This window comes from Ahaetulla prasina, chromosome 6, assembly GCF_028640845.1.
Source record: "Ahaetulla prasina isolate Xishuangbanna chromosome 6, ASM2864084v1, whole genome shotgun sequence".
Classification (NCBI taxonomy): domain Eukaryota; kingdom Metazoa; phylum Chordata; class Lepidosauria; order Squamata; family Colubridae; genus Ahaetulla; species Ahaetulla prasina.
Window position 1 is genome coordinate 32,921,496 of NC_080544.1, and position 24,466 is coordinate 32,945,961.

The following is a 24,466-nucleotide window of genomic DNA, read 5'->3' on the forward strand; positions in this document are numbered from 1 at the left end:
GGACATAATGACATCCTGATGGGTGGGCGGAGCCTCCCACCACCAGCGCTACCAGTTCGCACGAACCAGGATAGATCCGGCCGGATTTCACCGCTGAAGCGAATGCTCCACAGAGAGTGCTCTATTATGCATGGACTCAAAGCTCTATCAATATTTCTCGAGTGAGAAATTACACCCTACTTTGCAGGACTGTTTTTTAAAAAGTCAAAGCTGATAATTTTTTTATTTACTAGAATGCCCGCATCGGCCACATACACATCTCTAGAAATTAAAAATGGGGAGTGGCAGCAGCTCTGTGCCTTGTTTGAAAATAGCAATAGCACTGAGAGTTATAGATCACTTCACAGTGCTGGGCCTATCTCTTCCCCCTCCTACCATGAAGGAAAAGGAAAAGGAAAGGAAAGGAAAGGAAAGGAAAGGAAAGGAAAGGAAAGGAAAGGAAAAGATTGTAGTGAGCATTCAAAGGAGCCATAGGAAGAACAGCAATCTCTCTCCCTCCCAATTTGCTTTCTGGTAAATGAAGGTTGGTGCTTTTTTCATGTCCATCATGGAAAGCATTTTATGAGGGTGACCAGAACCTGCTCTTAACAAACCCACTTTTCTCCCCAGTCTGCATCTGATTGTGCTATCTGCTTTCAACTTATGAATGACTTTTGGCTTCCTTCATAGCAATGGGAAGTATTTCAGTAGTAGAAAACTGGTTCTGCAAGCAACAAGTCCAAGTTTCTTTTTCTTCTTCCCTAATAAATTGGAAAATTCCTACTGAGATCCTGGATACTCCCAGTCATTGTCAAAGCTGTGGTGGATGGAACAGAGATTGACAGTCATAAAATGGCATTCTGTCCTATTACTGGGGAATCCTGGCATTGTCTCTATTTCCTTAAAATAGCTATGAGCTGCTTACACCGAGTTGTTTGTAGGGAGAGAAACTGTCATGGCTATTTTGCAATCACGATACAAAACATTTATGTGCCATCCTTTGACAAACATGGTATAAGTTATTAGTCTTTTGCAATGATCATAATACTAATAATAATATTTCATAATGAAGCATTTCTACAGTGTTTTCAGCACATAGATTGCTTAACAGTTCATGACTCTGGAACATACGCAAGGCTGATCAAAGGATACCTTTAAGTCCTCAAGCCATTGTGAAATGATCCCATCCTGGACTGAAATTAGCATCTATTCTGATGTCAATGATATCCAGCAGGAAGAGCAGGAAGTAGAAACAAGGGCTACTATCACTCTATCCAGAGCCAAGAGTGAGTTGAGTCCATGGTTGGAAACCAAAGTCATTAATAAAGTAGAGAGTAGAGTAGAGTAGAGTAGAGTAGAGTAGAGTAGAGTAGAGTAGAGTAGAGTAGAGTAGAATAGAATAGAATAGAATAGAATAGAATAGAATAGAATAGAATAGAATAGAATAGAATAGAATAGAATAATAACTTTATTGTCACTTTGAATCAGTGGTGGGTTTCAAAATTTTTTACTACCGGATCTGTGGATGTGGCTTGGTGGGCGTGGCATGGCTTGGTGGGCATGGCAGAGGAAGGATATTGTCAAATCGCCCTTCCCCCCCACTCCAGGGGAAGGATACTGTAAAATGTCCATTCCCTCCCCAATCGAGGGGAAGGTTACTGCAAAATCCCCATTTCCTCCCAATCAGCTGGGACTTGAGAGGCAGAGAATAGATGGGGGCAGGGCCAGGCAGAATTTGTACTACCAGTTCTCTGAACTACTCAAAATTCCACTACCGGTTCTCCAGAACTAGTCAGAACCTGCTGAAACCCACCTCTGCTTTGAATGTACACTAATTGGAATACATTAAAGTGAAATTTTGTTGCATACAGCTCTCAAAAGGTGACCATCTCCAATATACACTACATAACCATGACAGAATAAATAAATACATACATACATACATACATACATACATACAAATTTATGCATATACCCACATATATTATGTGACACAGAGAAATAACACAGTCTAGTTCAGATGTATACATGTACGTGGCGTGAAAAATGAATCTTGTGAGTTTACCAGATGGATGGCATAGGGAACAAAGCTGTTACAGAATCTGATAGCCTGCTAGAAATACTTCAGAACCTTCTCCCAGACTGGAGCAACAGAAACAGACCGTAAAGTGGGTGTTTTGGGTCTCTAACAATGCTTTGCGCACTAAGCACATAGCACTTATAAGCAGTATCCTGAATGACAGGAAGATCTTAGATTGTGCAGAAATGAATAGATTAATTTTAAGAATAAAAGATAAAGAGGAATCGGTATATTTCAAGACATGGGAAAGATTTTATGTATGGTTAGAAAAGAGACAGAAATAAAAGACAATAAATAGATAACCAATGTTAATAAATGGAAAATAAATGAGAAAAATGGAAATGAAGAAATAGAAACCCAGATATTGCCAAAATAGATGGAAAAGGGGGTGGGGGTGAAGAAGAGAAGATTATAGATATAAATGTACAATCATGAAATGATGGATTGGGTAAAATAGAAAAGAAATCAAAAAGAAAGTATATATTATCAGAATATTGGAGTTGCTCGGATACCAAACAAGGGAAATATCATACAACAAAGAAGAAAGAAAGAAGAGAGGAATAGAAGGTAAGATAGAGGAGGTGAAGGAGAGAGGGGGATAGGAGAAGGAGAGAAGGAGAGAAAGATAACTTAGGGATAAGAGTAGGAGAGAAGGTGAGAAAGGAGGGAAAGAGAAGAGGAGTGGGGGAGAGGAAAGGGAAGGGAAGTAGGTATGAGGAAGAAGAGGAGGAGGAAGAAGGTAGGAAATGAGAAGGAGGGAGGGAAAAGAGAAGAAGGTTTGTTGTAAAACGAAGGGAAAGAAAGGGTAGAAGAGCAACTTCAAAGGTAATTTAAACGTTTTATTTTTGTGCTTTCTTTAGAGAGGATATGTATGATTATCTATGAATAAGAAAACGTACATTTATAATATGTGTAGAAGAAAAATAAAAAATAAAAAGCTTTTTACAAAAGGAAGTGAGCTTCCTATAATCCTCTCGGCTGTCCCTACCACTCTCTGAATGGACTTTCTTTCCTAGGCACTGCAGCCACCAAACCAAACAGTCATATGCAGTTTGTTAAAAAACGCTCTCAATCATGCCTCTGTAAAAAGTGGCCAGGACAGAAGGAGAAAGATGTGCTCTCCGACGCAGGACATGCAGACGCTGGTTTGCCCTAAGGATCACATGCGGAGAGACCAGTTTAGATTGTTAGTTATCTGCACCCCCAGATACTTAATACTGTTGACCACATTTACAACTGCATAATGAAATAATACTATGTTTATTATAAAGTAACAGGTACAGATTCTTGCAAATCTGAATGGACTTTCCTCTTCTTTCCATTTATCTTTGTGAGAACTAGAGAAGGTTTTGTCTGAGATATTTTCTGATATTACATTTCTGCCTCAGACACAGATTTCTTTTATCTAGTTGTTGTCTTGATCTTTCTCCTGTCCCTCGAGGTCATTCCTTCTTCTCATTACAACAGGTTCTCATCAGATAGCACTCAGTGCTCTGTGATTTATATCACTATAGATTTCTTTTAACTGTTTTCCATTTTGCTATCTATCTCAATATGATAACACTTAGACTTATATCACACTTAGACTTAAATACTGCTTCATAGTGCTTTACAACCCCCTCTGAGCAGTATACAGAGTCAGCATGTTGCCCCCAACAATTTGTGCCCTCATTTTACTGATCACGGATGGATGGAAGGCTGAATCAACACTGAGCCAATCAGGATCGAACTGCTGGCAGTCGGCAGAGTTAGTCTGCAATATTGCATTGTAACCACTGCGCCACCTTGGTTCATCCAATTCTGGTGCAAAGAAGATCCCAATTCAGCAGAGATTTAAATCAAAGATTTTAGTAATTAAGCCTAATGCGTCATCCTAAAACTAGTACTAATCTAGATTCAACCCACACCCAACTTTCTTCCTGGACCTTAGAAATTAAACTTGATTTATTGGTCTTGGTCAGTCATAGATTTAATCTGTTTCTGAATTCCTTCCTCCCTCTCCAGAATAAACTTAAGTTCTGATTAGAGCATTTTCCCAAAACCAAAGTAGGGGAGAAGAGCTCATTTATTTTATTCTTAATAATCAAAATAATTATCTGATCAGCATACTATTAATACTCTTTCGATATTGAATGCCATGTACTATGGTACTCAGCTACATCGAAATATAAAGTTAAAACAGGAAATATTACCTAACTCTTAAAAATAGCAATGTGCAAAAAGCATGAAAAACTTGCTGCTATGTGCACATTATTTATTTCTGATTGGAGTTCTTGAGAATGCAGAGTCAACAGCCACTTAATTCTGACTCAGTAGTTAGAATTATCACTGTTAGTTTTGTTAATCTCAATACACTTCGGGAAATAACTCCTTTGTTTATATTGATTTTTTGAATCTCTCAGCTTTTTCTTCAAAAAGTTTCATCCATTGCTTTCAAATGAGAATAGGAGAGCTGAGGTCCTTTCATAGGAAATTCAGATTTCACCCAAAACATTTTTGATGCCATTCCTTTCAGCTCTGTGCATTTAATTGGTTAATCATTTTATATCTCACAATTCTGTTTATTGCAACTGTCAAACCGGCTTATCTAAACTGGCTTAACTAAATAGATTAATCTTTGAAAATATTCACCGTTGATATTTCAAATATCAATCTGAAATGCAGTTAAACATTTTCATTTTGTTTAAATGAATATAATGGGTTTTTTGGCATTTTCAAGCCGCATTTCTTTCATGGCTTGGTTAGTTCACATGTCAAAAAAAAAAAAAAGGACAGGCAGTAGTCATGTGTGGTTTTTTAAATTATTTTTTTACTTTTTGATATAATAATTCCATCTTCAATTAAACAGTGTGTCATCCGGGTACAAATATCTTTGCAAAATGATAATCAAGATTTACAACAATATTCATTACATTAACATTAATTCTAAAACGTTGAAATAATAATATTACACATAATAATCAAAATACTTGCTTCTCTCTCTTAACATGTGGTTTTTATATGTTAGATAAAATGCACTACAAATACTTTAAATCATCGTTCTCCTACCAAAGGAAAAACACCAGTATTAGTTCTGATATTAAATCTGCCATCTGTCAAAAATGGTGTAGGGTTTGCTTGGGCAGGGGGGTTGGACTAGATCAGGGGTCTTCAACCTTGCCAAGTCCACAAGTCTTAGTGGACTTCAATTCCCAGAGTTCTGGTAGTTGGAATCCACAAGTCGTAAAGTTGCCAAGGTTAGAGACCCCTGGACTAGATTACCTACAAGGTCCCTTCCTACTCTGTTAATCTATATCTGTAAATCAGGAGGAATAGCCTAGGACTATGATGGCGAACCTATGGCATGTGTGCTGCAAGTGGCACACAGAGCCAGCTCTCTGGGCACGCGAGCCATCGCTGGTTGCTCTTCTGGGTTATGGCACACCGGCCAGCTGGTCTTCACACGCACAGGAGCGCCAGAAATCAAAAAAGCAACTGCGGGGAAGATGATCTTCCGGTTTCCAGCACATGCATGCGCTCCAGCCACCTGACTTTTTTGTTTCTGGTGCACATGAGTGAGCGAAAACCAGCTGCCTGCACCGGAACATCATCTTCCTGGTGCGCACATGCACACTGGCCGGCTGCTCTTCTTGGCAAATGCATGCACGCCAGTCACCTGTTCTTCCAGTTTCTGGCACGTGTGCATGCGCAAAGACAAGCTAGCCAGTGCGCATGTGTCCACCAGAAACTGGAATATCATCTTCTTGGCGCGCGCATGCAGCTGCTCTTTCAGTTTCTGGCGCTCCCATGCATGTGAAGACCAGCTGGCTGGCGCACCATAACCCGGAAGAGAATAGAATAGAATAGAATTTTATTGGCCAAGTGTGATTGGACACACAAGGAATTTGTCTTGGTGCATATGCTCTCAGTGTACATAAAAGAAAAGATACCTTCATCAAGGTACAACATTTACAACACAATTGATGGTCAGTATATCAATATAAATCATAAGGATTGCCAGCAACAAGTTATAGTCATACAGTCATAAGTGGAAAGAGATTGGTGATGGGAACTATGAGACGATTAATAGTAGTGCAGATTCAGTAAATAGTCTGACAGTGTTGATGGAATTATTTGTTTAGCAGAGTGATGGCCTTAGGAAAAAACTGTTCTTGTGTCTAGTTGTTCTGGTGTGCAGTGCTCTATAGCGTCGTTTTGAGGGTAGGAGTTGAAACAGTTTATGTCCAGGATGCGAGGGATCTGCAAATATTTTCACGGCCCTCTTCTTGATTCGTGCAGTATACAGGTCCTCAATGGAAGGCAGGTTGGTAGCAATTATTTTTTCTGCAGTTCTAATTATCCTCTGAAGTCTGTGTTTTTCTTGTTGGGTTGCAGAACCGAACCAGACAGTTATAGAGGTGCAAATGACAGACTCAATAATTCCTCTGTAGAACTGAATCAGCAGCTCACCAGAGATGGCTCGCATTCCCGGAGAGATGCATGCACCGAAAAGCGAAAGATCATCTGCTGTTCCTGTTTCCGCCACGCGCATGTGCATGCACGTGCGCTCCCATTTTGGCACTCGGTGCCAAAAAGGTTCGCCAACATTGGCCTAGGATTTTGCCAGGATCAAAAGGATAAGAGGGGAAAAAAACAGAACTCTGTGTTTGGTTTCTTTATTATTCTCCTTCGGAACAAGTATCTTTTATAATGGTCTAGGAATAAAATTAATATCAAGAAAATTATATGAAAGCAATCAAAGTCAACTCAAGGGCATCCTTATCTCTCTCTCTTTTTTTTATTACATCGGAAGTAAAGCCAGTCTTTTGTGGAAATACTACTATTCTAAAGATCATTCCAATCATTAAAAAGTTACACATAAGGTTTCTACAGAAGTAGCTGTGTTTTTTCTTGCTGCCAAAAACCATCCCACCACCTTAAACTCCCAACAATTTTTTTGTTCTGCCTCTAGCGCTGTTGCCTCAATCTTGCACAATGACAACAATATCCTCTAATTGCTACAATTCTCACAATTCCCTCAGACCCTTTTTTGATTGCTTTAGAAGAACTCCCATCCAACAAGACTTTCCTTTGTAATCATGTTTTCTCATTCTCACTGTTGGTTAAGAGATGAAAAATGATAAATGCCACCAGGTACAAAGTATGAGCCAGCCCCTCTGTTGTCTTCTTTGATGTCTCTGTAGACGTTATTTTAATATTGCTACTTGTCTCTTGTAACAGCTGTCTGATTTTTTGTTGTTGCTTCTTTGAGAGATCCTTGTGTTTCTTGATGTGTTTTCTTACCCTTTTGTCTTCCGTTATTTGTTCTGACATCCAATTTGCTTTCTTCTGTTCCTTGGTCTCTCTTTTCACATTCATCCTTAACAACTTACCCAATTTCATTCTACAGTTCTTTGTTTCTATCAATGAAGTTCAGAGCTTCAAAGTGATGCCCTAGGTTTGCCTTGAAGATGGTACATATTGTTGTGCCCCCCCCGCCCCCCCACCCCCCATCCCCCACCCTGTTGGCTGCCAGCAGAGCTAGCAGCAGAGTCAGATGAGGAGGAGGGGGAGGGGGAGGGGAAGCCTTGGCCAGCTTCGGAGCCTTTGGAAGGCTCTGATGAGGAAGCAGAATCAGAGGCAGATGCAGATGCAGATCCGGGCCCAGATGGAGAGGCAGCTGTTTTCAGGGCCTGAGCTGAGTGAGGGGGAGGAACAGATGGGGCCCATCCCAGCTATGCGTATGCATGGAGAGGAGAGGAACAGAAAGCAATAAGCCGGCTCTCCGTGAAAAGAAGTCGTAGACGCTAGCCAGCCCCTCCCTGGCTGGGAAATAAATAGTAGGGGTTTGGGAGTGGCCTGTTGTCATGGACAATTGTTTGCTTTCCAGTATCAATCAAGTTGGATTCCTTTGCCAGAATAAGGTTTTTCGGGACTAATTGCTCTGTATTTGAGGTGCCAACTGAGTCTCCCTGCTGGGAAACAATAGGTAGTGCATTTGCCTCAGCCGGTGTGAACAGGGACTGTTTCTGCTTGGCTTAATCATTGAAGGACTTTTCTTATCTTGAGTTCTCATGTGAACAGAGACTGTTTGTGCCCTGTTTCTTAAGGGAAAAAGACTTTCTTTTGTGACTAATTATTTTTGGTTTTGTCTATCCAATGTGAATAAAGACTATTTGTAAGAAAAATGGTGCGGAGCTGGCAGCAGAGTTGGACAATGAAGAGGTTGGGGAGGACCTTGGGCCAGTCCTGGAGTCTGGGGAAGGCTCGGATAAGGGTTCTGCGTCAGAGGCAGAGAGGGGATCAGGGCCATCTGGTAGTTATGTGCTGCTCCCAGAGCGTCCGGAATCTGACATTAGTGAGGCAGAAGAACAGTGTGAGCCTGTTCCCAGTGTGCACATGTGCAGAGCTGCCAGAAGGCAAGAACAATTAAGGGAAAAAAGGTGACTCAGGAGTAAGGCTTGGAGTTGATTGGCCCCTCCCGTAAGATGTAAAAGAGGAGCAAATGGACGTGAGCCTTTGCAGGAAGCGATTAGTTCATATAGTCAGTTCAAGCTCTGAGAAGTCCTGTTTGACTCTGTGCTACGTTTGGTCTTGCAAAACTAATTGACAATTAGGTCTCTGGCAGTGTTTCGAGAGAGATAAAGGTGGGTGCTTATCAACATTACCCTGAACGACTGTGTCAACTCAAGCAAACCTCTGTTGGAATCTGCACAGACTGTTTGTGAATCATTATGGGCTGTGAATGACCATAATTCACAGCCGTCTCAATAAAAGAGGTTTTTTGGGACTAAGATTGTGATTTATGCTTTCTCAGGAAGTCTAGGTCAGAACAATATGCTCAAGACAGTATGTGGTCTATTCTACAGTCAGTATTTTTGCTGTTATAACCGAGTTCTTCTACATTCTTCTCCCAATAACATAACACTCATTTCCTGGTAAGTCTATTTGGTGATGTCCATGTATATAGGCATAAGTTAATGACAGCACTTATATACTGCTTCATAGCCTTTACAGAGGTACTGTACTCCTCTCTAAGTGATTTACAGAGTCAGTATATTGCCTCCAACAATCTGGGTCCTCATTTTACCGACCGCAGAATGATGGAGGGCTGAGTCAACCTTGAGCCAATCAGGATCGAACTGCTGGCAGTGAGCAGTGAGTTCAGTACTGTATTCTAACCACTGCACCATCACGGCTCACATAGTTTCTTGAAGACAATGTTAGTAATGAATAAAAAAATGGGGGCCAGCACCTGATAAGTTGTTCTTAATTCTGGTTTCTTACACAATACAGTCTAACTACATTTTCCATCTTACTAGTTCCAATTTAGGCATTAATCCTCCAACCATAAGCAGCACTTCTTCTCCACCCTGCTTTCACCTCTGATTGAACTTCACCATAAAAATAATCAACCTCCTCTTCTCTGGCCTTAGTGGCTGGATCATAAATTTCGGAATTGCCATATTAAATGGCAACTCCTTCCTCCTCCTAATTTCCCAACAACTCTACCTGGTTGGTTGGGCTGAGAGAGAGTAAATAGCCCAGGGTCACCCAGCTGGCTTTCATGGCTAAGGAGGAACCAGAATTCAGTGTCTTCCGCTTTCAAGCTTCGTGTCTTAATCACTATGGCCTACTGACTTACTGTTTGATCACTGACTGCATAGTACCAAGTACTGTCTTTGTTTTGTCTTTTCCGATGATGAAAGCAATAGACGGGAATTGGGCACCTTCACTCAGAAGATCATTTCTTCCTTTTTGTCTTGAGCAGTAAGCACATGATCTTCTCAGGGAAAGCGTCCAGTGTTCCAGTCTATTTGAATTTTTGGTGCCCAAGATACCAATGCATCATCGATTCGTTTTCATCTTATTCATTCATTTCACCCTTTACTGTGTTGGGCTTTCCCATCTTTGTGTTTCTTATTTACCACCTCCCCATTGGTTGTGATTCTGTCTTAGCATGTCATAACCATCATGAGCATTTTGAAAGATCCTCAGCTCTTCCTCAGCATGTTAAAGGGTTCCTCCTTCGCCACTATATTGTCAATTGCTTTATATTGACTATACATGTTGTATTCTTGATAATATGCATGAATGGTTTGCTGTTGACCTCTCCTGGGCAGTGAGAAATGAGGCCTTTGCCATTGTTATTAAAGTGATTGTTCACCCATAATATCTTCTGCAGCCTGAGGTTAACTCCCTGCTGCCTATAGGCAGGCAACTGAGATCATCTTTACAACTTGGGTGAATATGCTGAGAGTATATTTTCTTGGCACATCTTCTTGGCCCTCATGGCTCATCCTTCACTCACACACATACACACAAGCAGCACAGCCTCACCTGAGGGGGGCGGGTGTCCCTTGCTTTGCAGAGATGCAATTATCACTTGCTTCCTCAAATCCAATGTTGGTTGAATTTTAGATCTCCTAGGTACCAACCAACATCAAAGTCACTGGAAAGTACCAAGTTGTGGAAGGCTGATTTAGTGTCATATAGAGTTCTACCCCAAGACCTGATGTTAATGAATAATTATAACAAGACCTTTATTCCCAATGGGGTTTTTTTTAAATTCTTTTAAGTCTAATAATAAAGCTTTGGTGCTAAATACATTCTAAAGTTAAGGTCAGGCTTGTTATTTCTACAGTCCTTAGAAGTGCAAGTTAATGCATTCACATATAAAATTTGAAAAAAATGCAACACTACTGACGTGATTAAAGTTATATCAATATAAATTTACAGTCGTTTTATGAAATGTAATACCTAAAATTCAAGTACAGTAAACTGCATAAAAATGTGTTTTTCACACCAATAAGTCTATTTCAGCTGCAGACAATCTCTAAAAACTAAACAAACATCTATGAAGCAGTTTTCAAACTACTGCCTTCAATAGGTATACATAAACTCATTTCTTTTAACTTAAAATGTAAGATTTTTCTTCAACTTAATGTAAACTTCCTGGGTTTCTTCTGCTGGAAGTGTACAGAAGAAGAAAAATATTAATCAGCCATTTTGTCATGTATGGGATAAAATCAATTGTGTCTTTCAACAGAATTATTTCCCTTGCAAAGGATAGCAATGGTTTATTTTAATCTGTAGTCTGTAATGTTCTATATTTCATTCCCACCAAGACTAGCAGCAACATCTGGAGGTAGGGGAAAACATCTGCAAAAAAGGATGGATAGGCACAGTGCCTACCACTACTGCCACTTTCTGAAAGTTAGCAAAGACTGAAGCTAACTAGTGCAGTGTCCAGCTACTATTTTTATTTATTTTATTTTATTTATTTGATTACTATTGTCCAGCTACCCTTCAAATGACTCATAGAAAACTGTAGAGAATAGTATTTAATCAGTGACCTATTTCCATCTATATTTGTTTTTGTTGTGCTCATTTGTGATTCCACCTCTGCCCCAAAATCTGAGTAGTGGCTACAAAAGGGAGTTGCAAAGCCACAAAAGCATCTTTCTTTATCTGCCCATGATGGTAGGTTAACTCTCTCCAAGCAAGGAGAGAGGTTGGCATGAGCTCAGAGCTGAAGACCAGCTGAAGTAAGAAGTTTGGCCAAAGGGGAAATGTCCTGCCCTCAAGTTCGTCCTCATTTCAGTATTTCTAAGGAAAAAACAGAAATGTGATTTATCATATACAACAGGGTGCTGCAGAGAAGCTGAAAATAAATCCATCCATCCATCTATCCAATTAATTTAGAAACTGCCCGTCTCTCTTATACTTAGTTAGTTGACCTGCTGGACCCAGTCTAAGATTAACGAGGAATGGATTTAATTTTGAAGGTACAAAGACTACCGTATTTGTAGAGGTGTCCCGAGACAACTACCTTGCTATTATGTAACAATAGCAAATTGTTAATTAAATTCATCATTACATCTTTTGACTGCCAGGGGAGATAGAATAAGGTTTGTGGGATCTCCTGTCTCCCATGACAAATTCCTTAATTGGCTCTAAGTACATGACACAACATGACTCCAGGGTGGAACTTTTATTCACTGTACTGCAAAATGTTTTGGGTTGTTTACATTGTTCCTCTGCTCCTGGAGACTTTATTTTTTGTTCAACCGGGACCTTCTGCACTGCAGAACAAAACATGCAAAAACCTGAGCAAAACCACTAGGGATTTACCTTCAAAGTAAACACTAGTTTCAGAAGAGGGATTTGCCTCAATGCTTGTCAGCCTTGCAAGATAGACATGGAAACACGGCTACAGTGCATTCAGAAAGTATTCGGGCCCCTTTCATTTTTGTCCATTTTGTTATGCTGCAGCCCGATTCTACAGTTGTTTAAATTCATTTTTTCCCTCATTAATCCTCACTCAGTATCCCATAATGACAAAGTGAAAGCAGAATTTTAGAAATGTCTGTAAATTTATTAAAAAGAAAAAGAAAACACTGAAATATCACATCAGCATAAGTATTCACTCAGTACTTTGTTGAAGCATCTTTGGCAGCAATTACAGCCTTGAGTCTTTTGGGGTATGACGCAACAAGCTGCTCACACCTGGATGGGAGGATTTTCTGCCATTCTTCCTTGAAAATCCTCTCAAGCTCAGTCAGGTTGGATGGCAACCATTGGTGGATAGCCATTTTCAGAGATATTCAAATAGAGTTCAAGTCAGGGCTCAGGTTGGGCCACTCTAGGACATTCACAGTGTTGTCCCTAAGCCACTCCTGTGTTTCTTCTTCTCCTTGGCTGTGTGCTTAGGATTGTTGTCAGGTTGGAAAGTGAACCTTTGGCCCAGTCTGAGGTCCTGAAAGCTGTGGAACAGGTTTTCATTAAGGATATCCCTGTACTTTGCTCCTTTCAGCTTTCCCTCAACCCTGACCCATCTCCCAGTCCCTGTTGCTGGAAAACACCCCCACAGCATAATACTGCCGCCACCATGCTTCACGTTGGGATGATATTGGGCAGATGATGAGCAGTGCCTGATTTTCTTCAGACGTAACATTTAGAATTGAGGCCAAACAGTTTAATCTTGTTCCTCGCAATCTGAGATTCCTTCTGTTGCTTTTTTGCAAACTCCAAGTGGGCTTTTGTGTGTTTTGCACTGACCCGCCACTCTGCCACCAAGCCCTGATCGGTGGAGGGCTCCAGTGACGGCTGAATATTTTCTGAATGCACTGTAAATAAGCTAATTCTTTTTTTTAAAATTTTGTCATATCAGTATATATAGGCATTAACATGAAATGAAATAGCTATACAATATATAAGCATATATATGAGCTTAAGTATGTAATAACTATATTAATTGGATATAATGAAAAGAAACAATAGGACAGGAACGGTAGGCACTTTTGTGCTCTTAGGTCAATAGTAGATAGTTTTTGGTTAAAGATTTTGGGATTTTGAGAAGAGACCACAGAGTCAGGTAGTTTGTTCCAAGTGTTAATGACTTTGTTACCAAAATCATATTTTCTGCAATTAAGTTTGAAGCGGTTAACATTAAGTTTAAATCTATTGTTTGTTCTTGTATTGTTGCGATTGAAGCTGAAGTAGTTTTCAACAGGAAGGACATTGCAATAGATGATTTATCATTTACTTTATGGTAGGGTTACGTTAACACAAACTTGCAAATCTGGAAGTATATCTCTCCCCCTGTCCCCTTTGCAGCTCAAGAAACTAGGGAAGGTGTCTTCTGAAACTCTTGCCCCATCCACATTCAAGTTGCAGACTAAGTTGACTTTTATCTGACCTTTCTCTTGGCAGCCTGCCTCTCTTTGCCTTGTCTCTCAAGTCATTCCCATCTACTATTACAATACACCAGCAGGAGAGGTAGTTCAGTTACTCCTCCAGCATCTGTTCTGTGCCATTCATTACCAGCCTCTCTCCTAACTGATAAAAATTTGCATTTAAAAAAAAATCCAGGTACATGTAAAGAGGCATTTAGCATTATAAGCAACTTAGCCAAAATGCTTCTGAAGGGCCTCTTTACAACTTTATTGGATTGATTGATTGATTGATTGATTGATTGATTTTCTGCATAATGCTTCATTATGCCAGTGGGATAGGGGACATATATAGCAAAAAAGCCAAATATATCAAATAAAGACCATGACATATCCATCTTGGTCAATGCCTCAGCTTTATTATTTTATTTATTTTATTTTATTTAATTAGATTTTTATACCGCCCTTCTCCCTAGGGACTCAGGGTGGTTTACAGCCAGATAAAAACAAGCAGCAATATAAATACAAGATAAAATACTGTTTAAAAAACTTATTCAATTTGGCTCTAATTAAAATAAATTTAAAACAATAAAACCCCTTTAAAATTAAAACTATAAAATCTAAAATCCTATGCCAGTCCTGCACGAATGAACAAATATGTTTTCAGCTCGCGGCGAAAGGTTCGAAGGTCAGGAAGTTGGCGAAGTCCTGTGGGAAGTTCATTCCAGAGGGTAGGAGCCCCCACAGAGAAGGCCCTTCCCCTGGGGGCCGCCAGCCGACATTGTTTGGCGGACGGCACCCTGAGGAGTCCCTCTCTGTGAGACCGCACGGGTCGGTGGGAGGCAATCGGTAACAGTAGGCGGTCCCGCAGATAACCCGGCCCTAAGCCATGGAGCGCTTTAAAGGTAGTAACCAGCACCTTGAAGTGCACCCTAAAGACCACAGGTAGCCAGTGCAGCCTGTGCAGGAGTGGTGTCACATGGGAGCCGCGAGCGGCTCCCTCTATCAAGCTGCCAAGATTTTGGGGATACTATATCCAGAAATGGGGTTCCATAGAACCCTTGGCTAGTGAGGAAGATCCCAAGCTCACAGCTGAAGGGAAGACTTGAACACTGATGTTATGTTGTTTTTCTCTTGCTACAATGCTACAGTATTTAATTTCCTGAAATGCACAAATTACAGTCTGATGAACCTCTGTGAATCTTTGCAATCTTGGTTTTTATTTATTTATTTATTTATTTATTGTTCGTATTTGTATACCGCCCTATCTCCCAAAGGACTCAGGGCGGTTCACAGGCAAATAAAAAACATATATATACAAATTAAGAAAACCATTAAGAAACTTATTCAAAAAGCCAAATTATTAAAAATAGTATAAATATTAAAACCAATTAAAACCCCTATAAAATTTAAAAACTAGTCCAGTCCCGCGCAGATAAATAGGTGTGTTTTAAGCTCGCGACGGAAGGTTCGGAGGTCTGGAAGTTGACGGAGTCCTGGGGGGAGTTCGTTCCAGAGGGTGGGAGCCCCCACAGAGAAGGCCCTTCCCCTGGGCGCCGCCAGACGACACTGCCTAGCTGACGGCACCCTGAGGAGTCCCTCTCTGTGAGAGCGCACGGGCCGGTGAGAGGTATTCGGTAGCAGTAGACGGTCCCGTAAGTAACCCGGCCCTATGCCATGGAGCGCTTTAAAGGTGGTTACCAAAACCTTGAAGCGCACCCGGAAGGCCACAGGTAGCCAGTGCAGTCTGGGCAGGATAGGTGTCATTCGGAGCCACGAGGGCTCCTCTATAACCCGCGCAGCCGCATTCTGAACTAACTGCAGTCTCCGGATGCCCTTCAAGGGGAGCCCCATGTAGAGAGCATTGCAATAATCCAGGCGAGACGTCACGAGGGCGTGAGTGACCGTGCATAGGGCATCCCGGTCTAGAAAGGGGCGCAACTGGCGCACCAGGCGAACCTGGTAAAAAGCTCTCCTGGAGACGGCCGTCAAATGATCTTCAAAAGACAGCCGTTCATCCAGGAGGACGCCCAAGTTGCGCACCCTCTCCATCGGGGCCAGTGACTCGCCCCCGACAGTCAGCCGTGGACTCAGCTGACTGTACCGGGATGCCGGCATCCACAGCCACTCTGTCTTGGAGGGACTGAGCTTGAGCCTGAGCCGTTGGTTGGCTGAGGACATGTTAAATTGTATATGTCTGCCTACATGCAAGACCAATGGCCTGGCTCATCCCATCCAAGGCTGCCTGCTCCATGCCACCCAGATGCGGCCACAAAGAATAGATTTAAGGCACAACAGGTTTTCCACCTCCATCCTCATTGCAACCGAGTGATTTTGAACAGCGCATTTACTTAATGGTTCTGTAAAAATGCAAGTTGGATCAAACTCTCTGGAATACACACTAGAAATGTAAATCTTGCTAGAATCTTTCTTTGCTGCTTATTCAGAAGATGGCCGGTAAAAGATGGGATGGAACTCCTCCAGATTCCTGAATTATAAAGCCTTTCAATGCTGTTATAAATATTACATATGGGCACACAGTTTTCTCAAAATTTCACTTTTAGTATCGCTTCAGTACTTAAAATCTCCTCCCCTTAATTACTGCCATTTACATTTATGCCTTTGTATGGAATTTCCTGGATTCTTCTCCTTAATTATTTCTGTAATTGTTTAGAATTCATTTTAATGCTATGGATAATGGGTTTTTAAAAGCATTCTTGGCATTTATGCATTTCCTCCATTAAAGACCCAGGGTGGGTTATTTTATTCCTTTCTCTCTCATTCATATTTTTCTCCTTTTTTTTGTCATGCTTACAGATTCCTTCCTTCCTTCCTTCCTTCCTTTCCTTCCTCCATTTAGCATATAGCATATCATACACGGACTTGCAATATACAGTATATTAATATTTCTCCAAGATTAAAACGAACAATAAAATATTTTAAAGATCTATATTCAGATATCAATGTCTAGGCCAAATGTGTCAAACACGTGGCCCGTGGGCCAAATCCGGCCCATGATAGGCCCAGTGTAGTCCCACGGGGCCGTCCCAGAGATGACGAGGGACTAGTTCGTGCCACCTTGGCCCCAGCACACCCTGGCCACACCCACCCAGTTGGCTGTGATAACTGAGCCACACCCGCCTCAGTCCCGCAAGGGCAAACAAAATCCTGATATGGCCTGCAATGGGATCAAGCTTGACACCCTTGGTCTAGGCCATCTAACCATTGAGTACAACATTGTTTTACATGGAAAAAAAATCAGATACTGGATTGGATTCGGTATATGCCCTCAACTTACAATCGGTCATGATGTGATCTACAATTTGACAGGGGACACCAGAGTCACACTGAGGGAAGGATACTATGCCCTATTTAAACAGCGAGTCCCAGCATGTGAGATGCAAATCCTATTCAGGGTTGTTCATTGTTGGCATGGTAAGTCAAAGCCTGGCACTCTTTTTGTGGAGTCACTGGTATGTCTTCTTATAAAGACATATCCCTCCTTTCATCTCTGCATGACTCTTCTTTCCTGTCATTTCATCCCTTTCAAGAACCTTCTTCTTTTAGCTCTCATTTCAAAGTTTGTTATAATTTCCATCAGATGATATAGAATTGCTTGTGCAGTAGCCTTGCCTTTTTGCCCTTTTTCTCTCAGGGGAGTGAGGGTGAAATGATGTTTAGTTTTAACTCCCAAGAGTGGTGTGCAGTCCTCCCGCATTTTCATCTCTACTCCCACCTCCCCAGTTGCGATGCTCCTGTTGGCTTCTTTCTCTGCGATTGCTAAAATAAAAAATGTGTGTATCTCTGCACACATCTGCCTGCGTTTTACTCTTCACTGCCGATTATACAGAACACTTCCCTTTAGATAACACAAGAGGGAATACAAAATTGCTGATTTTGCCATGTGACAATCAGCGGGCGAACAGGATGGATGGTAGCCCAAGTGAGATAACATGCTGTTGCCAAGAAAAACATCCAACATTACAAAACACATTCTTTGAACATTCGGCTATTTGAACAGCTGCTTTTATTAAGAGATTGTCTCAGTGCAGTACTATTGTGAAACAGACGTGTACTTTCCCCCACAGCAGCTAACCAGGATTACGACTGTGTCGTATATTTTGCCAAAAAGTTAATGAAGAAGCTGTCAGCCAGCCTAGACTGCTGTCATCTGCCAGCACTGCTGAAGTTTGAAAGCAACGTAAGCAGAGTGGATAAAAATTAATGATTTTTTAAAAATAAAAATTTAAAAATCGGATTTTTGTTTTAATTTTATCAAATTTTAATAAAATGCTTTTGGAGTAAAAAAAAACTATCTAAAGATAGTTTTCTATTTAAGAGACATAAATAATGTAGTTTATTCACCATGAAATGGAGCTTAGTTGTTTAGAATGAGGCTGTATATTCTGCAATATTGGGACTGTCGGTGAGCGAATAGCGGTTCAGAGGAGGAGCCACTGCGGGATAGAGATGACAGTTGTTCTTTTAAAGCTTTTTTACTAGGGATTTAAATCATGATTTAAATCTTGAATTAAATTGACTTGATTTAAATCAAATCCACCCTAAACGCAAGGAATGAATTTTCCTGAAATTAATAGTAGGAAGGAAAGTTTACAATGATATTTGCCCATGTAACCACCTTTTTGGGAACCTGCCCCTGGCATTTGGGCTGCAATGCCCCAAAACAGCATTCAGTCTTCAAATAGGTTCACATTAATCCATTTCTTCAAGCTAATAGAGGGAGAAGCTTCTTGCATGGTGATCCTCACTTAGGAAATTTTGAGCTGGGGTGCAAATGGGTTGAATAGAATAGAATAGAATTTTATTGGCCAAGTGTGATTGGACACACAAGGAATTTGTCTTGGTGCATATGCTCTCAGTGTACATAAAAGAAAAGATACGTTCATCAAGGTACAACATTTACAACACAATTGATGGTCAATATATCAATATAAATCATAAGGATTGCCAGCAACAAGTTATAGTCATACAGTCATAAGTGGAAAGAGATTGGTGATGGGAACTATAAAACGATTAATAGTAAATAGTCTGACAGTGTTGAGGGAATTATTTGTTTAGCAGAGTGATGGCCTTCGGGGAAAAACTGTTCTTGTGTCTAGTTGTTCTGGTGTGCAGTGCTCTATAGCGTCGTTTTGAGGGTAGGAGTTGAAACAGTTTATGTCCAGGATGCAAGGGATCTGCAAATATTTTCACGGCCCTCTTCTTGATTTGTGCAGTATACAGGTAGGTCCTCAATGGAAGGCAGGTTGGTAGCAATTATTTTTTCTGCAGTTCTAATTATCCTCTGAAGTCTGTGTTTTTCTTGTTGGGTTGCAGAACCGAACCAGACAGTTATAGAGGTGCAAATGACAGACTCAATAATTCCTCTGTAGAACTGGATCAGCAGCTCCTTGGGCAGTTTGAGCTTACTGAGTTGGCGCAGAAAGAACATTCCTTGTTGTCCTTTTTTAATGATGTTTTTGATGTTAGCTGTCCATTTGAGATCTTGCGATATGATAGAACCCAGAAATTTGAAGGTTTCTACTGTTGATACTGTGTTGTCAAGTATTGTGAGAGGTGGAAGTATGGAAGGGTTTCTCCTAAAGTCTACCACCATTTCTACGGTTTTGAGTGTGTTCAGTTCCAGATTGTTTTGGTTGCACCACAAGGCTAGTCGTTCGACCTCTTGTCTATATGCTACAACCTACTGCTACAACCTACTGCTAAATAAGAACAAGAAATCCAGTGAAATCTTCTCAGATTTCACAAGTCTTCTTTACTGCTTGGATGATAAAACAAAAATTATTTCGTTTTCAGAAAACTGTACAGGTAGTTCTCGACTTACAGCAGTTCATTTAGTGACCTTTCAAAGTTACAACATCACTGAAAAAAGTGACTTTCGACTTTCACACTTATGACCATTGCAGCACAGTCACGTGATTTAAATTCGGATGCTTGTCAATTGGTTCACATTTACAACAGTTGCAGTGTCCCAGGGTCCCCTTTTACGACTTTCTGACAAGCAAAGTCAATGGGGAAGCCAGATTCACTTAACAACTAAGTTACTAACTTAACCACTGCAGTGATTCACTTAACAACTGTAGCAGGACAGGTTATAGAATGGGGCAAAGCTCACTTAACAAATGTCTCACTTAGCAACATAAATTTTGGGCTCAATTGTGGTCGTAATTTGAGTGTCAGGGTTCCAAGTAACACCTCCAACTAAAGAAGACTGCGAGGCTAGCAATTCCTCAAAGATCCATTTTAGTAGAGATGTCATATTGGCAAATATGGGAATATTTGGGAAAACCCGAATCTGAAAGTTCCCGGGTTTTCACCACCCAAAAGAAAATCAAAGACCCATCCCCTGCACCCACATGTTCGTCATGTGATCCAATCAATCCACCGTCCAAACTGGAGACAGCCCCCAGTCATTCCTACCCAGGTGCAGGCTGAACGTCCTTGACTCAGAGAAAAGAATGCTGTTATGGCTATATATCTTCACCAACTCCTTGCAAATCCCCCCTCCTGTTTTCCCAGACACTAAATGTAGCAGCCCTGAAGTTCCAAAGAACAGATGGCCTCGAGGGCTGACCTAGAGGACTACCTGTAATTTAACAGTGATGGGGTCATTGCATTTCTCTTCTTCGGAAGTCTAATTTGAATCAAGTTTAATATGTTCATGTAATTTTCCTAGCAACAGAAGTCAGTTGACATTTTCTTCTTCTGGATCTTTTTCAAAAATCCCTAATCTAGCTTGCAGAATTTTCTTGTGATCTTCCATCCAGTGGCTAATCAGATCCAATCTTATTTAGTTTATGTGTTGGCTAAGTGAGCAAGCACATTAAATTATAAAATCCTGGCTCATGCCTGCAATTTAATAATAAAGAAGCCCAGTAAAATAAAAATGGTTTTAGAAGATTCTACAGGAGCCTGATCTCTAATAAATATCCATTAAGCCCTAAAAGGCTACGGTAGTATAGAGGCTGTGGAAATTAGGCCATATCAAATTTTCATAGTATTACGACACTTTTCCAAAATGTTCAACTCTTGCAAACCATTTTAGGGTATTCTTTAGCAAAGTTGGCTTGTTAAACAACCATATCAGCCAGGACGCCCACATAATCAAAAAAGGACAACAAAGAATGTTCTTTCTGCGCCAACTCAGTAAGCTCAAACTACCCAAGGAGCTGCTGATTCAGTTCTACAGAGGAATTATTGAGTCTGTCATTTGCACCTCTATAACTGTCTGTTTCAGTTCTGCAACCCAACAAGAAAGACACAGACTTCAGAGGATAATTAGAACTGCAGAAAAAATAATTGCTACCAACCTGCCTTCCATTGAGGACCTGTATACTGCATGAATCAAGAAGAGGGCTGTGAAAATATTTACAGATCCCTCACATCCAGGACATAAACTGTTTCAACTCCTACCCTCAAAACGACGCTATAGAGCACTGCACACCAGAACAACTAGACACAAGAACAGTTTTTTCCCGAAGGCCATCACTCTGCTAAACAAATAATTCCTTCAACACTATCAAACTTTACTAAATCTGCACTACTATTAATCGTTTCATAGTTCCCATCACCAATCTCTTTCCACTTATGACTGTATGACTGTAACTTTGTTGCTGGCAATCCTTATGATTTATACTGATATATTGACCATCAATTGTGTTGTAAATGTTGTACCTTGATGAAGGTATCTTTTCTTTTATGTACACTGAAAGCATATGCACCAAGACAAATTCCTTGTGTGTCCAATCACACTTGGCCAATAAAAAATTCTATTCTATTCTATTCTATTCTATTCTATTCTATTCTATTCCATTCTATTCTATTCTATTCTATTCTATTCTATTCTATTATCACTTTCCTTCAAATATGAAAAGGCAACCTGGAGCAAGGATATCAAAGCAGCCTCTATGGTATATAGATAAAAATGAAGCCTGAGTGTGCATTTCCAGTTGCATCCATTCCACTAAAATCGGTTCATATAATTTTATAGAGAATCCATCTTCTGCCACTAAGTGCTGGTTTTAAGATACGGAAAATCTACATTCCAATCCACTGTCATCTTTGCAATTATAGCTAAATACAAAACATGATGGCATCAATTATTTTCAAAGCAGAAAAGTCCAGCTGTTAAAACCTGAGTGAAAAGGAACACTCCTTATCTGTTTTTTCCTTTCTGACAAACTTAGCAAGAAGCATTCTGAGATATCAGCTTTATAAACCACTACCATCCCAACAGCACTGATATTGACAGAAAAATAATATACCAACTGCCAGATATATATTAAAATACATAATTCAATGCTATATGACATCCAAACAATATAAGCTTAATTAATTTCAAATTGTCGTATCTCAACTACAATCTAATTGTACAGATTATTGATTGTGAAAAGACAGAAATTATTTTGAGCAAAATAGAAAGCAAGAACATTATCTGCAATGTCTTGACTTGTAGAAAAACTTTCTTGAGGTAATAGATCCCTGATCAAGCCACATTGGTTGAACTTGCAAGAGCCTTTTATGTTCAAGCAACGGAGGTGGGTTTCAGCAGGTTCTGACCAGTTCTGGAGAACTGGTAGCAGAAATTTTGAGTAGTTCAAAGAACTAGTAAAAATTCTGACTGGCCCCATCCCCATCTATTCTCTGCCTCCCAAGTCCCAACCAAGGAGGAAATGGGGATTTTGAAATAACCTTCCCCTGGAGTGGGGAGGGAATGGAGATTTTACAGTATCCTTCCCCTGCCACACCCACCAAGCCATGCCACACCCACAGAACCGGTAGTACCTACCAAGCCACACCCACAGAACCGGTAGTAAACAATTTTGAAACCCACCACTGGTTCAACAAGCACCTTTCCTGAAGTAATACCACAATTTTTTTGAGCACAGCATCTTCTCCACACACTTTTGAAGTACACCATTTTTGAAGTAGTAATACACCTACCTTGAAATAATACCACCATACATGTACCTTTCTTGAAGTAATGATGCTACCAGCATATCATGGAATATACCATCTTCTCCAAAATTACGCATTAGAAAATCACATTATTTAAAAGTTAAAAAACAGACCAGGAATAAAACTTTACCCAGAGCAATCTAGCTTTAGATTACCTTCACAAGAATAGTTAGCAAGAATCATGTGTACTAAGATGTCCTGTTATGTTCAGTGGAATTTATTTCTGGATAAATGTCTTTCAGATTGCAATTACAACTATTTTAAGTCCAAATATGGAGAGTGAAAAAGACTATGGAGTCTAGTTTGCCTTGCAGTCTCTACCGAACTAGAGAAATGATTGCTATGGCATTCAATTTCAGCCAATCCAGCAACTGATCAGGAATCATGAAACATCTAATCAAGCAAAACTCAAGTTTCATTTTCTCTTTGCTCTTGCTCTGTATCATACATGGGAAAGACTTAGGGGGCCAATTACAGAATAACAGAATACATAACAACAGAATTAGAAGGGACCATGGAGGTCTTCTAGTCCAACCCCCTGCTCAGCCAGGAAACCCTATACCATTTCAGACAATCTCTTCTTAAAAACATCTCATGTTGGAGCGTTCACAACTTCTGGAGTCAAGTTGTTCCACTGATCAATTGCTTCTCAGGAAATTTTTCCTTAGTTGCAGGTTGGATCTTTCCTTGGTTAGTTTCCACCCATTGCTTCTTGTTCTGCCTTCAGGTGCTTTGGAGAATAAATTGACTATTCTCCAATTAATTAAAAGCAGGGTTGCATCAGTTCTTCTGAAACTATGTAAGAGAAGGGTGGATAGGTTATTTCTTGATCACAATGCAATTCAGAGCTGAGTAAGGTGCAGATTTATTAGCTTGTTTCCTGTGTATTGTATTACATTTTGCAGGATTTTTTTATTGGAAGTGAAAGTACATTCTTAATATAAAGTGGTGCAGCAACAACAAGCATTAATAAATTAAAAGCTAAAATTAACTCAAAGGTACTTGTTCACTAATTAGGAATATACAGCAGCCAGAATTACCATTTGAGATGAAATTTATGTAAAAGGAATCATTTATAAAAAAGAGAGAGAGAGAGAAGAGGAGGAGAGGAATGGTATTTTTGGAAGTGATGCTTCCCGTTGCTATATCTGCAGTTTTAAATCATAATATTTTCAAAGTGCCAATTATTGCCATACGTTCTCATTAAAACGCAATGGCATACTAGCACCATCATAAGTAAACAATATAGGAATGATTATTCGGGAGGATGGTGTGTGTATGTATGTGTGAGAGAGAGAGGGAGGGAGGGAGAGAGGGAGAGAGAGAGACAGAGAGAGAGAGAGAGAGACAGAGAGAGAGAGAGAGAGAGAGAAAATGTTTTTCTGGGATACATTCAGTAGAGAGGAAGACGAGGAAGAAGTATGTGGGACTCCTACAATTCCAAATAATTGAGTGAAATCCAAAGAACCTGAAACCTACTTTGTATCTCATGCTGAGGCTAACCTCCGAAACTGTGTGGAAACCATGTGAAACCATGCACATAAGCCAGGGCTAAAAAATGCAAGGGAGCTGAACATTTTCTCAACCTGCAGGAGAGCATCAATCTTCCAATATTTCTTTAGAAGGATGCTATCATTTTTTTAAGAAGTGGAGAAAGGCTAACTATCAGAAGGCACATGAACTAAATGGGCTCCTGAGCCTTCTTTCATTCTTGTTGTCCCCCTGGGTGTTTTGTGAATATAGTTGAATTACAAGGAAATTTAAATGTATTTAT

General features: G+C 40.3%; 1 protein-coding gene across 1 annotated transcript in view; it reads right to left on the minus strand.

Annotated features, from left to right (window-relative positions):
- HTR7 (5-hydroxytryptamine receptor 7) overlaps positions 1-24,466 on the minus strand; it is a 78,887-nt gene that overhangs the window by 13,462 nt on the left and 40,959 nt on the right. The window lies entirely within an intron of this gene.